Source organism: Astatotilapia calliptera, chromosome 4 (assembly GCF_964374335.1).
Source record: "Astatotilapia calliptera chromosome 4, fAstCal68.1, whole genome shotgun sequence".
Classification (NCBI taxonomy): Eukaryota; Metazoa; Chordata; class Actinopteri; order Cichliformes; family Cichlidae; genus Astatotilapia; species Astatotilapia calliptera.
Window position 1 is genome coordinate 33,059,114 of NC_137425.1, and position 10,226 is coordinate 33,069,339.

Consider the following 10,226-nt stretch of genomic DNA (forward strand, 5'->3'; position numbering starts at 1 on the left):
GATCGTAAGACTGACATTTTTGATGTGAGTTTCAATAGGATTTCCGTGGCAAGATTGGATGAGCTGTGGGAACGTCAAATGAAGGCTGATTTTCCAGAATGTATTCAGGATGAGCAATTTGCTTTGTCTAGAGAAGATCAGCAGTTTATGAAGTCAGTGATGGACTCTTAAATTGGTTGATGGTCATTAGACCATTGGTTTACCTTTTAGGTGCAATCAGGTAAAAATGGATGATTCCTGGTTGTCATGGCCAAAGTTTCTTGCTGAACCAGAAATTAATTGGCCAGTGAACCTTGATTTTGGAAAGATCTCTTTAAATGATCCAGAGATTAAAATGGCCATTTTAGTTCATGCTGTTGATGCAAATGTACGGTGGCCCTGAGAGGCCAAACGGACTGCAACTTCAGAAACCGCTTGCAAGAAAAAAACCGCTTGCAAGAAGAAAAACGTTGCAAAAGCACACACAACACAATGGAAATAGGAAAAAAGACAACGGAAATGTTTCTGGGGAGACAATAACCGGACGGACCAGTTGCACGAACCAAAACATGCTAACAAGACGCATCGAACCATATAGAGAGCTCAGATGATGAAGAACAGTATTGGTCTCAGAGAGTGAGGCACCACCACTGTCAGCCTCAAGGGGATTTAATGGTGTCTGCACCTGCTACTGAACTGGACCAGGACCTTCAGCGAAAGAGCACGGAGCTTAGAGTGGATACTGAAGAGTTTCAAGTAGAAATGGTGAATGGACAAGGTAACGCTGAACATGACACCTCAGCATCATCAGACACTGTTGCTTCGCCAGGTCAGCCCAGTGAAATGAACCCAGAACTGTCGGAACCGCAGCCGAGAAGATCTCAGAGGGACAGATGTCCACGGAAAATATTGACTTATGATGCGTTTGGCCAACCAGTTCAAAGAGCAATTGGTCACAGTGTTAACCCATTGTATGCCAGTGCAGCAGCACCGCCATTCTATGACCAGTTTGGAGTACCTTGGCCTGCTCTACAAATGCCTTACTATGCAGCTTATGTGCCAGTTAGTTATTATTGAACTGTGAAAGAGTTTTTTTTAATTTAAATGATGTTATTTTTCAAAAATGTATGGGGACTTACAAGGCCTTACCAGTATGGTGACACAAGTATTTGATACTTTTGGGGATGGTAGCGTAAGACATTGGATCGTTATGTTTGAGGTTAATTGTGATTAAATGGTTACTATCTAAGTTGATAAGCTCCGGAGCACATGATAAAGTGATAGTAATGTCTTAGAGGGTAATAATCAGAATGGGGTTTATTGCCAAATGCTGAGCAGGTTTACAACATTAGGAAATTGCTGCGGTGCTTGTATGTGGACTGTTGGAAACAACTCAGCATTGTTATAAGCCGATGCTTATCTGGTAAGAGAGTAACATGCGATTCTGTCACCTGAGGTCCAATAGTGCATCGTGAAAGTGATCTTAAAGCACTGCTAAACCCTATTCCGACTTACGCCATCTCTACGTTGTCACAAGGAAAAGAGAACTATAGTTGTTTATTTTTGTTTCTTATTGTCATGTTTCCTCAATGTTGGGACAACATTTATTTAGCAGGGGAGGAATGTAGCACTTGGTAAAGTGTAAAGCTAAAATATGTCCAAAAAATTGCATAAATCTGTTGGTATTTGTGTTATTCAACTATATGTTTGGATTTTTGGCTGCTACATGTTTTTCCACCAGTAGGGGGCAGTCACGAAAAAAGAAAAACTATGTTCGAAAAAGGAAAAGAAGAAGAGTGTATTCTTGGGCTCTGTATGTGAAAGCCACGGTTCTGAAGTACCCAAATAAACTCGGTTCTGCTGTTTACACCAAGTTGTCCTGGAGTGGTGTAACACGTTCACACTAGAGCGCGTTTGCTGTCGCATTTTATTTGTAGTGTGAACAAGCAGACAAAAAAATCGGATTTGATCAAACAATCGGAATTGAGCATTAAGACCTGCAGTGTGAATGTAGCCTTCGTCTCCTACATGGTAAGTATGATGTAATTATTGCTCTAAAATAATTAGGGGCCGGTATGTAGGAGCCATATGAGTTGTTCCTTTTTGACTAAGTGGGTTGGTTTAAATGGACTCACTGTATTGGTGCATGGGTGTGGGGCGTGTCTCATGGGTGTGGTAGATGATAAATGTGGTTGCACTCGCCTGTTCACGACACCTGATGTTGATGAGCAGAAAGGTAGGATGAGCATGAGGCAAAACTTTCTGTTGACCGCAGCTTGAATGATTTTGATGTATTTTGACTGGAACTTGATGGTTTATGTATATTTGTTCACTAATTGATGCCATAGGCCAAACTGTAAGTTGGCATTGTAATTAGTGCAGTTATTGGTAGGGTTGCCAACCGTCCCTTAAAATACGGAATCGTCCCGTATTTCGAAACAAAAGTACACGTCCCGTATTGAGCTAATAAGGGACGCACTTTGTCCCGTAATACAGTGAGAATCAAAAGTAGTCTATAACTTTTAATGGAATTAACGCTTTGTTTGAAAACATAATTCCAAGCCCCTCTCCTGCTTTGTGACCAATGAGCTGACAGCACACTTACGAGTATGACAATTCAGATTACCACTCATCTCATTGGTCGAGGAAAGGTCGCTTACGGAGAAAATACCGGAAGACAACAGATGACCACAACAAGAAGCATGGCCAACAGGGGAACAAACGCAGACACTGCGGTGCAAGTCTCGGACGACAGTACACCTAAAGCTGGGCAGACACTGTGCGATTTTTTTTTTTTTTTTTTTTTTTTTTTCAGTCACGTTATTCAGCTCCTGCTCAAACTGCACGATTGACTCGCAGTTGGTAGGTCACGATGCAGGGTCTCACACTATACGGCCCGATGCTCTGATGCGACCTGAGTGCTCACACTGTGCCTCCATAACATGAAGGTTATAACAGAAAATCTGTCGCTCGCTCTCTCTGTCTGTCTTTCACTCACACAGACACACCACCACCATCAACTTTGCTAAATTTCTAATGAAAAACATGATCAGGCAGCTGTGATTGAGCAGCAGTGTAAATCCAACTATTTTCACGGTTGTTGTGGTCGTGATAATTTTGTGATGCCACATCGAAAAGGCTCGGATGAGCTTTCCAAAGTTCTACAAGTTGTGCCTCCATCGCTTGTGTCCAGATCACACGCTGCACAGCCGTGCTGCTCCGTCTTTTTCACGGCGTTTACGTGTTTGTGCGCGAGCAGTGTGAGCGGCTGTGGTGAGACCCTCACGAGCGATTGATGATCGGGAGCTGGTCGTGAGGTGTTAATCACTTCTCGTTACCCCACGTATACTACACGACGCACGATGAAGGCCAAAATCGGTCCGATCACTCAAAAATCGGCTCAAAATGGGCCAAAAATCGCACAGTGTGAGCCCAGCATTAGAGCAGCAATGTTTGTTCCCCTCAGAGAAAGGGAAAAATGGGAAAAGGAAAACACCTGGCTGGAAAAAGTTAATATGGGCATGTGCAGTGAAAATCAGCGCTATGTGGCCAGAAGTGTGATAATATAATTTATTTTGTGTAATAAACAACTGCAAGGATAGATGATTACAACAAATAGATGACTAATACATAAAAGTAATACATAGATGAATAATGATGATGAGTTATGATGCGTAATCATGGGAACAAGCGGGTTTACAAACAGGAGCAGCTGATTAGCATTAGAAAAGCTGAAATAATACCTCAACTGAAGCCAATTGTACTAAATGCACTAAATGTGCACTGTTACAAGAATGTTTTTCTTTCTATTGTTTTCTATTATTTTAAGTTAAGCAGGACAGAGTTCTTTTAAAGAAAGATTTACTTATATTCTCAAAAGTTAAGCATGACAGGCTTCTGTTTAAGAAAGAGACCTGTTTTACTGTGTTAATGTTGTCATTTTGAGCTAAAAATAAATGGCTAAATGATCATTTGTTTCACATGTGTATTCTTTGTGATATGAACACATCTACTTAAATCAAATTCAAGTCAAATGGTTAAAAAAATAATTTCACACACAAAAAAAGAGCTAGAAAATTCACCACACTGGGAAGGGTGAAGACAATTGGGTCGCCCGGCCCTGGCCACGAGGTGTCCCTTATTTATTTTTCAGGGAGTTGGCAACCCTAGTTATTGGTGAGTTGCAGTTATTTGTTTGTGCATTTGTTTAATAGTTAATCCCATGTGCTGATTTATATATTGGACAGTTGCATGTGGAATAAAAGGAGCAAATGGTACAGAAGTGTATTTTATCAGTTTGTTGTTGCGAGTCATCTGTGTCCTCATGTTTAGCCTGCCGCGGCCATTGGTTGAAGGAGCCGCAACACTACATATGAAATATGGTTAATTCAAAACAAGAACGTCAACTAAGAAAATGGACAAATGGTGTTCTCACCCACTTTGTCACAATGAGATTTGAAAATCATTGTATTTTGCCTTTAGATTTATTAACAAAATTGGATTTGGGTTTGTATCTATAATCGTTATTAACTCATTCACTGCCAGCCATTTTCAAATGGCTGGCAGTGAAACACAACAAGACTTGCACCACATTTTTGTCTCACTGCGCAATCCCATACGTGCTCAAACCCTGCACCTCCTTGCAGGTCTACTTTTACTGCTGGTGGGCTTCAGTTCAACTTACGTTGACTGCCATTGACGTCTATGGACGTCAATGGCAGTGAATGAGTTAATAATAATTTAAATGATAAAATAATGGAGGAAACAAACTGTGTGGTGTGCAGAAACAATAAAGATAGACTTTAGTCAAAACCCTGACAGTGAGGAAATTTGCAGCACAGACTGATCAGTGATACTAAATAAAACAAACACATTAACATGTGGTGCTGTGGATCACTGTAATGAATGCCTTTGATCTGTCAATACTTTGTGCTGATAAATCACTGCTTACAGAGACGGATGTCAGAGCTAATTAACACTTTTGAAGTGGGAGCAATGGATCACTTTATTATACTGAGAAAACTACAAGTAACCAGTATTTTCACAACAGCAGCATGACGAAGTCCAGGTGCTGGTTTTCCAGTGTGTGCGTCTGATGGCCCAAAGCTGACTCAGAGCTATAACACCATCCATGGCTGCAGCATGGAACAGATGTGGGTGTGACATCTCCCAGAGGAGTCCAAATCGTCATCAAACAGCCCTACAGAGACAAAAACGTGAAAATATAAACAACCAGACTATCAGCAGAGATTTAACTACTTTAAGACCTCTGTGAAAATCATTTACAGTATATATCACAGAATTTAAGGCCTTTATAATCAGAGCATACAGAGAAAAGTACTGAGCTGAATCAATTTCAGTTTTCGTTTCTCATGATATATATTGTATTAACAATTAAATTTCATTATCTGTGTCTTTGCCACACAGGTGTAGATACCGTAGGTTCAGTGAATTCTTACATTGCACTGATTAGAATATACTGGACATTCAAAGCTAAGATTCAGCGCACCGTGTTAGAGGCTGGGATTTGATGAATTCATCATATATACAACCTTTGATCATCGTTTATGTCCAGTTGAGAATGAATCTGTGCACTCACATATTAAATGAACTGAAATCAGTAGTGTGATCTCCAGTCTTGATATATTAAATGTGAGAACTGACAGATGTTGTTTTAATCAGCCTGTCTCAGTTGTTTTAACTCTTAAGTATCACAAAGTAATGTGGTAACATCTGGACTGACGAGTTTACTGTCAGCATTTTAATCGCTAGTTTAAAGGCTGTAGGCTGCAGCTGTTGCTCTAACGCTGTATAAATGTAACAGGCCTCAGTGCTGGTTCTTAGGGTTGCCAACTCCCTGAAAAATAAATAAGGGACACCTCGTGGCCAGGGCCGGGCGACCCAGTTGTCTTCACCCTTCCCAGTGTGGTGAATTTTCTAGCTCTTTTTTTGTGTGTGAAATTGTTTTTTTTAACCATTTGACTTGAAGTTGATTTAAGTAGATGCATATTCTATTCTTTGTGATATGAACACATGTGAAACAAATGATCATTTAGCCATTTATTTTTAGCTCAAAATGACAACATTAACACAGTAAAACAGGTCTCTTTCTTAAACAGAAGCCTGTCATGCTTAACTTTTGAGAATATAAGTAAATCTTTCTTTAAAAGAACTCTGTCCTGCTTAACTTAAAATAATAGAAAACAATAGAAAGAAAAATATTCTTGTAACAGTGCACATTTAGTGCATTTAGTACAATTGGCTTCAGTTGAGGTATTATTTCAGCTTTTCTAATCAGCTGCTCCTGTTTGTAAACCCACTTGTTCCCATGATTACGCATCATAACTCATCATCATTATTCATCTATGTATTACTTTTATGTATTAGTCATCTATTTGTTGTAATCATCTATCCTTGCAGTCGTTTATTACACAAAATAAATTATATTATCACACTTCTGGCCACATAGCGCTGATATTCACTGCACATGCCCATATTAACTTTTTCCAGCCAGGTGTTTTCCTTTTCCCATTCTTCCCTTTCTCTGAGGGGAACAAACATTGCTGCTCTAATGCTGGGCTCACACTGTGCGGTTTTTGGCCCATTTTGAGCAGATTTTTGAGTGATCGGACCGATTTTGGCCTTCATCGTGCATCGTGTAGTATACGTGGGGTAACGAGAAGTGATTAACACCTCACGACCAGCTCCCGATCATCAATCGCTTGTGAGGGTCTCACCACAGCCGCTCACACTGCTCGCGCGCAAACACGTAAACGTTGGTGAAAAAGATGGAGCAGTGCAGCGTGTGATCTGGACACAAGCGATGGAGGCACAACTTGTAGAACTTTGGAAAGCTCATCCGAGCCTTTTCGATGTGGCATCACAAAATTATCACGACCACAACAACCGTGAAAATAGTTGGATCTACATCGCTGCTCAATCACAGCTGCCTGATCATGTTTTTCATTAGCAATTTAGCAAAGTTGATGGTGGTGTGCGTGTCTGTGTGAGTGAAAGACTGAGGGAGAGCGAGCGACAGATTTTCTGTTATAACCTTCATGTTATGGAGGCACAGTGTGAGCTCTCAGGTCGCATCAGAGCATCGGGCCGTATAGTGTGAGACCTGCATCGTGACCTACCAACTTCTAACCTCTGCGAGTCAATCGTGCAGTTTGAGCAGGAGCTGAATAACGTGACTGAAAAAATCGCACAGTGTCTGCCCAGCTTTAGGTGTACTGTCGTCCGAGACTTGCACCGCAGTGTCGGCGTTTGTTTCCCTGTTGGCCATGCTTCTTGTTGTGGTCATCTGTTGTCTTCCGGTATTTTCTCCGCAAGCGACCTTTCCTCGACCAATGAGATGAGCGGTAATCTGAATTGTCATACTCGTAAGTGTGCTGTCAGCTCATTGGTCACAAAGCAGGAGAGGGGCTGGGAATTATGTTTTCAAACAAAGTGTTAATTCCATTAACATTTATAGACTACTTTTGATTCTCACTGTATTACGGGACAAAGTGCGTCCCTTATTAGCTCAATACGGGACGTGTGCTTTTGTTTCGAAATACGGGACGATTCCGTTTTTTAAGGGACGGTTGGCAACCCTACGGGTTCTAATAGTCTGAGCTGCTTCCAGCTTTATTTGTGAAGAGCACAGCAGCTTAGAGAACACGTAGCGAGCTCGTACAGCTGCGACGTAAAACTTTCACGAGCTAAGATGACCTTAAAATAACGGGGCTACGTGCGGTGATGCTAGCGTTAGCCATGTTAGCACGTTACCTTCACAGGTGGTCAGACAGGCACTCAGTCAGAGGTTGTGCTCTCCGTTTCGCTGCAGGGTCCCTCCCGAGGCTGAACGGCCTTTGTACAAGCACACACGCTTCTTAGCAGGGTGAAGCTATGAGCTAGAAAAATCCAGGCTGGCAGACAGCCTGTGTCTGACCAACCAATCTCCTTTGAATAGCAGCAGGATTTTTAAAATGAAGTTGTTAATCCAACTGCTAATCCACATGTTATTCCCTGAGCGAACAGGAAAGGGAAATGGATTTTGAAATGCAGTTTATTAAAGTGCAATTCAAAAAAAGGTTTTTGAAATGAAGACTTAAAAAGCATTTTAAAAATCAGTTTATTAAATTGGAATTCAAAAATGAATTTACAAATGCAGATTTTATTCTACAATTCATTATTTAAGCACGAATTTTTTTTTTATTTTTATTTCGATGCGCGTGGCTCTTGTGGTCCTCCATACCAGCTCAATAGGGGACCCGGGGTTTAAGGCTCATTAGAGCCACCGAGAACATCGGACTCCCGGAACATTGTTTTCAGACCTCCGTGGTCTTTCGCTACTTGGGTTAAGCACAATATATAAGTCACAAAAATGTTATTGTTTGGCTTTTTTCAGTGTTTTATTTGTCCTTGATTAAATCGGTTTTGTTGAAATTAAAGTTCCAGTTTTCACACAGCTGAATAAACGTCAAACAGAAAACTGATTGAACTGAAGTGTGAGATGGACTCCAATGTCCTGTTATATTTTAGGGAGCAAGGAGCAGATGGCTGCCTTTAATAAACTCCTGAAGGCTGAACGGTCCCATTTCATAGCCTCGCACTTCCGGTCCTCTTGGTCTGCGATTTATAAGAGAAAAGGCTTGAAAGCACTCTCCACCTGTGAGCAAAAACAAACCCCACCCCCCTCTGCCTTTCCTATTCGTCCAAAAAAGTACCATGTCGACCAATCAAAAAATGATATGGCAACGTGGCATTTAGTTGTTTAGGAAGGGGGAAGTTTTAGGAGTTATGGCGGTGTTTTGAGATGTGAGATATTTGCGACGTTTAGCGCAAATCTTGTGTAGTTAGTGTGTAGTGTAGTCAATAGTGTTGTTGTGTGTCAGAACAATGAGGCGACTGCTGAGTGTTACAGGTGTTACAGCAGTGATACATCTCCTGTTGTCAGGCCTGCAGGTATCAGGCTGTTGGTCTCCTTCATCTCATAGTGGACAGGAATTATTTTTTTGGAGTGGCACAAATAATTTGTGTGGCATCAGATTTGATGCAGAACAGCTGTTCTGTAAATAGTTTGAAATGTTTGTTTAAAAAACGCCTTGGCTGCATTTTTAAAAAAAAAAAAAAAAAAAAAGCTGCAAAAAACTTTGTTTGCCAAACTGAGTTACTTTTTTGAAGAAGTAACTATATAATTAATTGCCCACCATTGGTCATTATATACTGTATTTTGCCGACAGAGTTACAGACTCTCTCAGAGCTTTATAAAAAAAGAAAAGAAAATTGTTTTCAAAATTGGAGTGCAAGTTATTTTTGCTTCCAATAGTGTTAACATGCTACACAGGTCATGAACAAGATTTTTTTTTTTTTTTTTTTCCATTTTCATTGTAAGTGGGCTAAAGCAGTTAATTAAAAGTCATCTAACATAAATGTAAATGCTGTAATTTGATTATTTTAATAAACCATGAAACTTCGATGGATTCGATGCCAGCATGACCACAGTGCACACGTCTGATGTCGCTCACAGTGGTCCAAGAGATCGCTCAGGGAGTTTGTGTGTTCGCTCAGACACGTGAAAAATTAGAGGGAACATTGACCACAACATAACCTAACAGACCTACACCTTAGTTGACAGATATGTTTTGTCTAGGGTTTATTTCTGGGATTTCGTTTTATTTTTTAAATCTTCTGTGTGTCTGTGTCCATAATATACCTTTCTCCTGCTTTTTTTGTTTCACTGTAGTTTGCAAAGATCACAGAGGGCATCATGACGTCACACGGCTGTTTTCTCTGCCTGTTGCTTTTAAGTGTGAGTGTTCTCTTTGCAGTTTTACTCTATTTGCTTTTATATAAGTGCTGTAAAATGTGCTCTTGGTGATCCGAACTTAATAGTTTCGAGAGGAGCGCGAATGTTTTTAGTTTTAATGTTTTGTTGATTACTGTAACTTCTGGTTTTATTAAAAAGCTATGAGACCTAAAGTACTCATTTGTCATTTTTTTTGGTAGCCTGTCCTTCTTAAATTTAGGTCTGCATTAGTTTAGTTTATATAGTGTTATACAAGTTATGTTCATTATATGGTGGTAATTCTGTCCGTCTAATTAAACAACCTTTTGTCTACCAGGTAATCCCGATCGAGCCATCAGAAGCAGGTTGTATGGACCACTTCACAAAAAAAGGATTGGTAAGAAAAAAACATGTTCTTTTCCCTAATTATTATAATTTCTTAATAGGCTGATCTCTAATGCTGGATGACAAG

General features: G+C 40.3%; 2 long non-coding RNA genes across 2 annotated transcripts; one reads left to right on the forward strand and one right to left on the reverse strand.

Annotated features, from left to right (window-relative positions):
- Positions 1 to 1,772: 1,772 nt before the first annotated feature.
- Positions 1,773 to 10,213, forward strand: LOC145428622 (uncharacterized). Its single transcript, XR_013908924.1, has 3 exons — positions 1,773 to 2,010; positions 9,713 to 9,778; positions 10,092 to 10,213. It is a non-coding gene; the product is annotated as an uncharacterized LOC145428622 (long non-coding RNA).
- LOC145428621 (uncharacterized) lies at positions 4,959 to 7,355 on the reverse strand. Its single transcript, XR_013908923.1, has 2 exons — positions 7,119 to 7,355; positions 4,959 to 5,179 (listed from the first exon to the last, which is right to left on the reverse strand). It is a non-coding gene; the product is annotated as an uncharacterized LOC145428621 (long non-coding RNA).
- Positions 10,214 to 10,226: the final 13 nt, after the last annotated feature.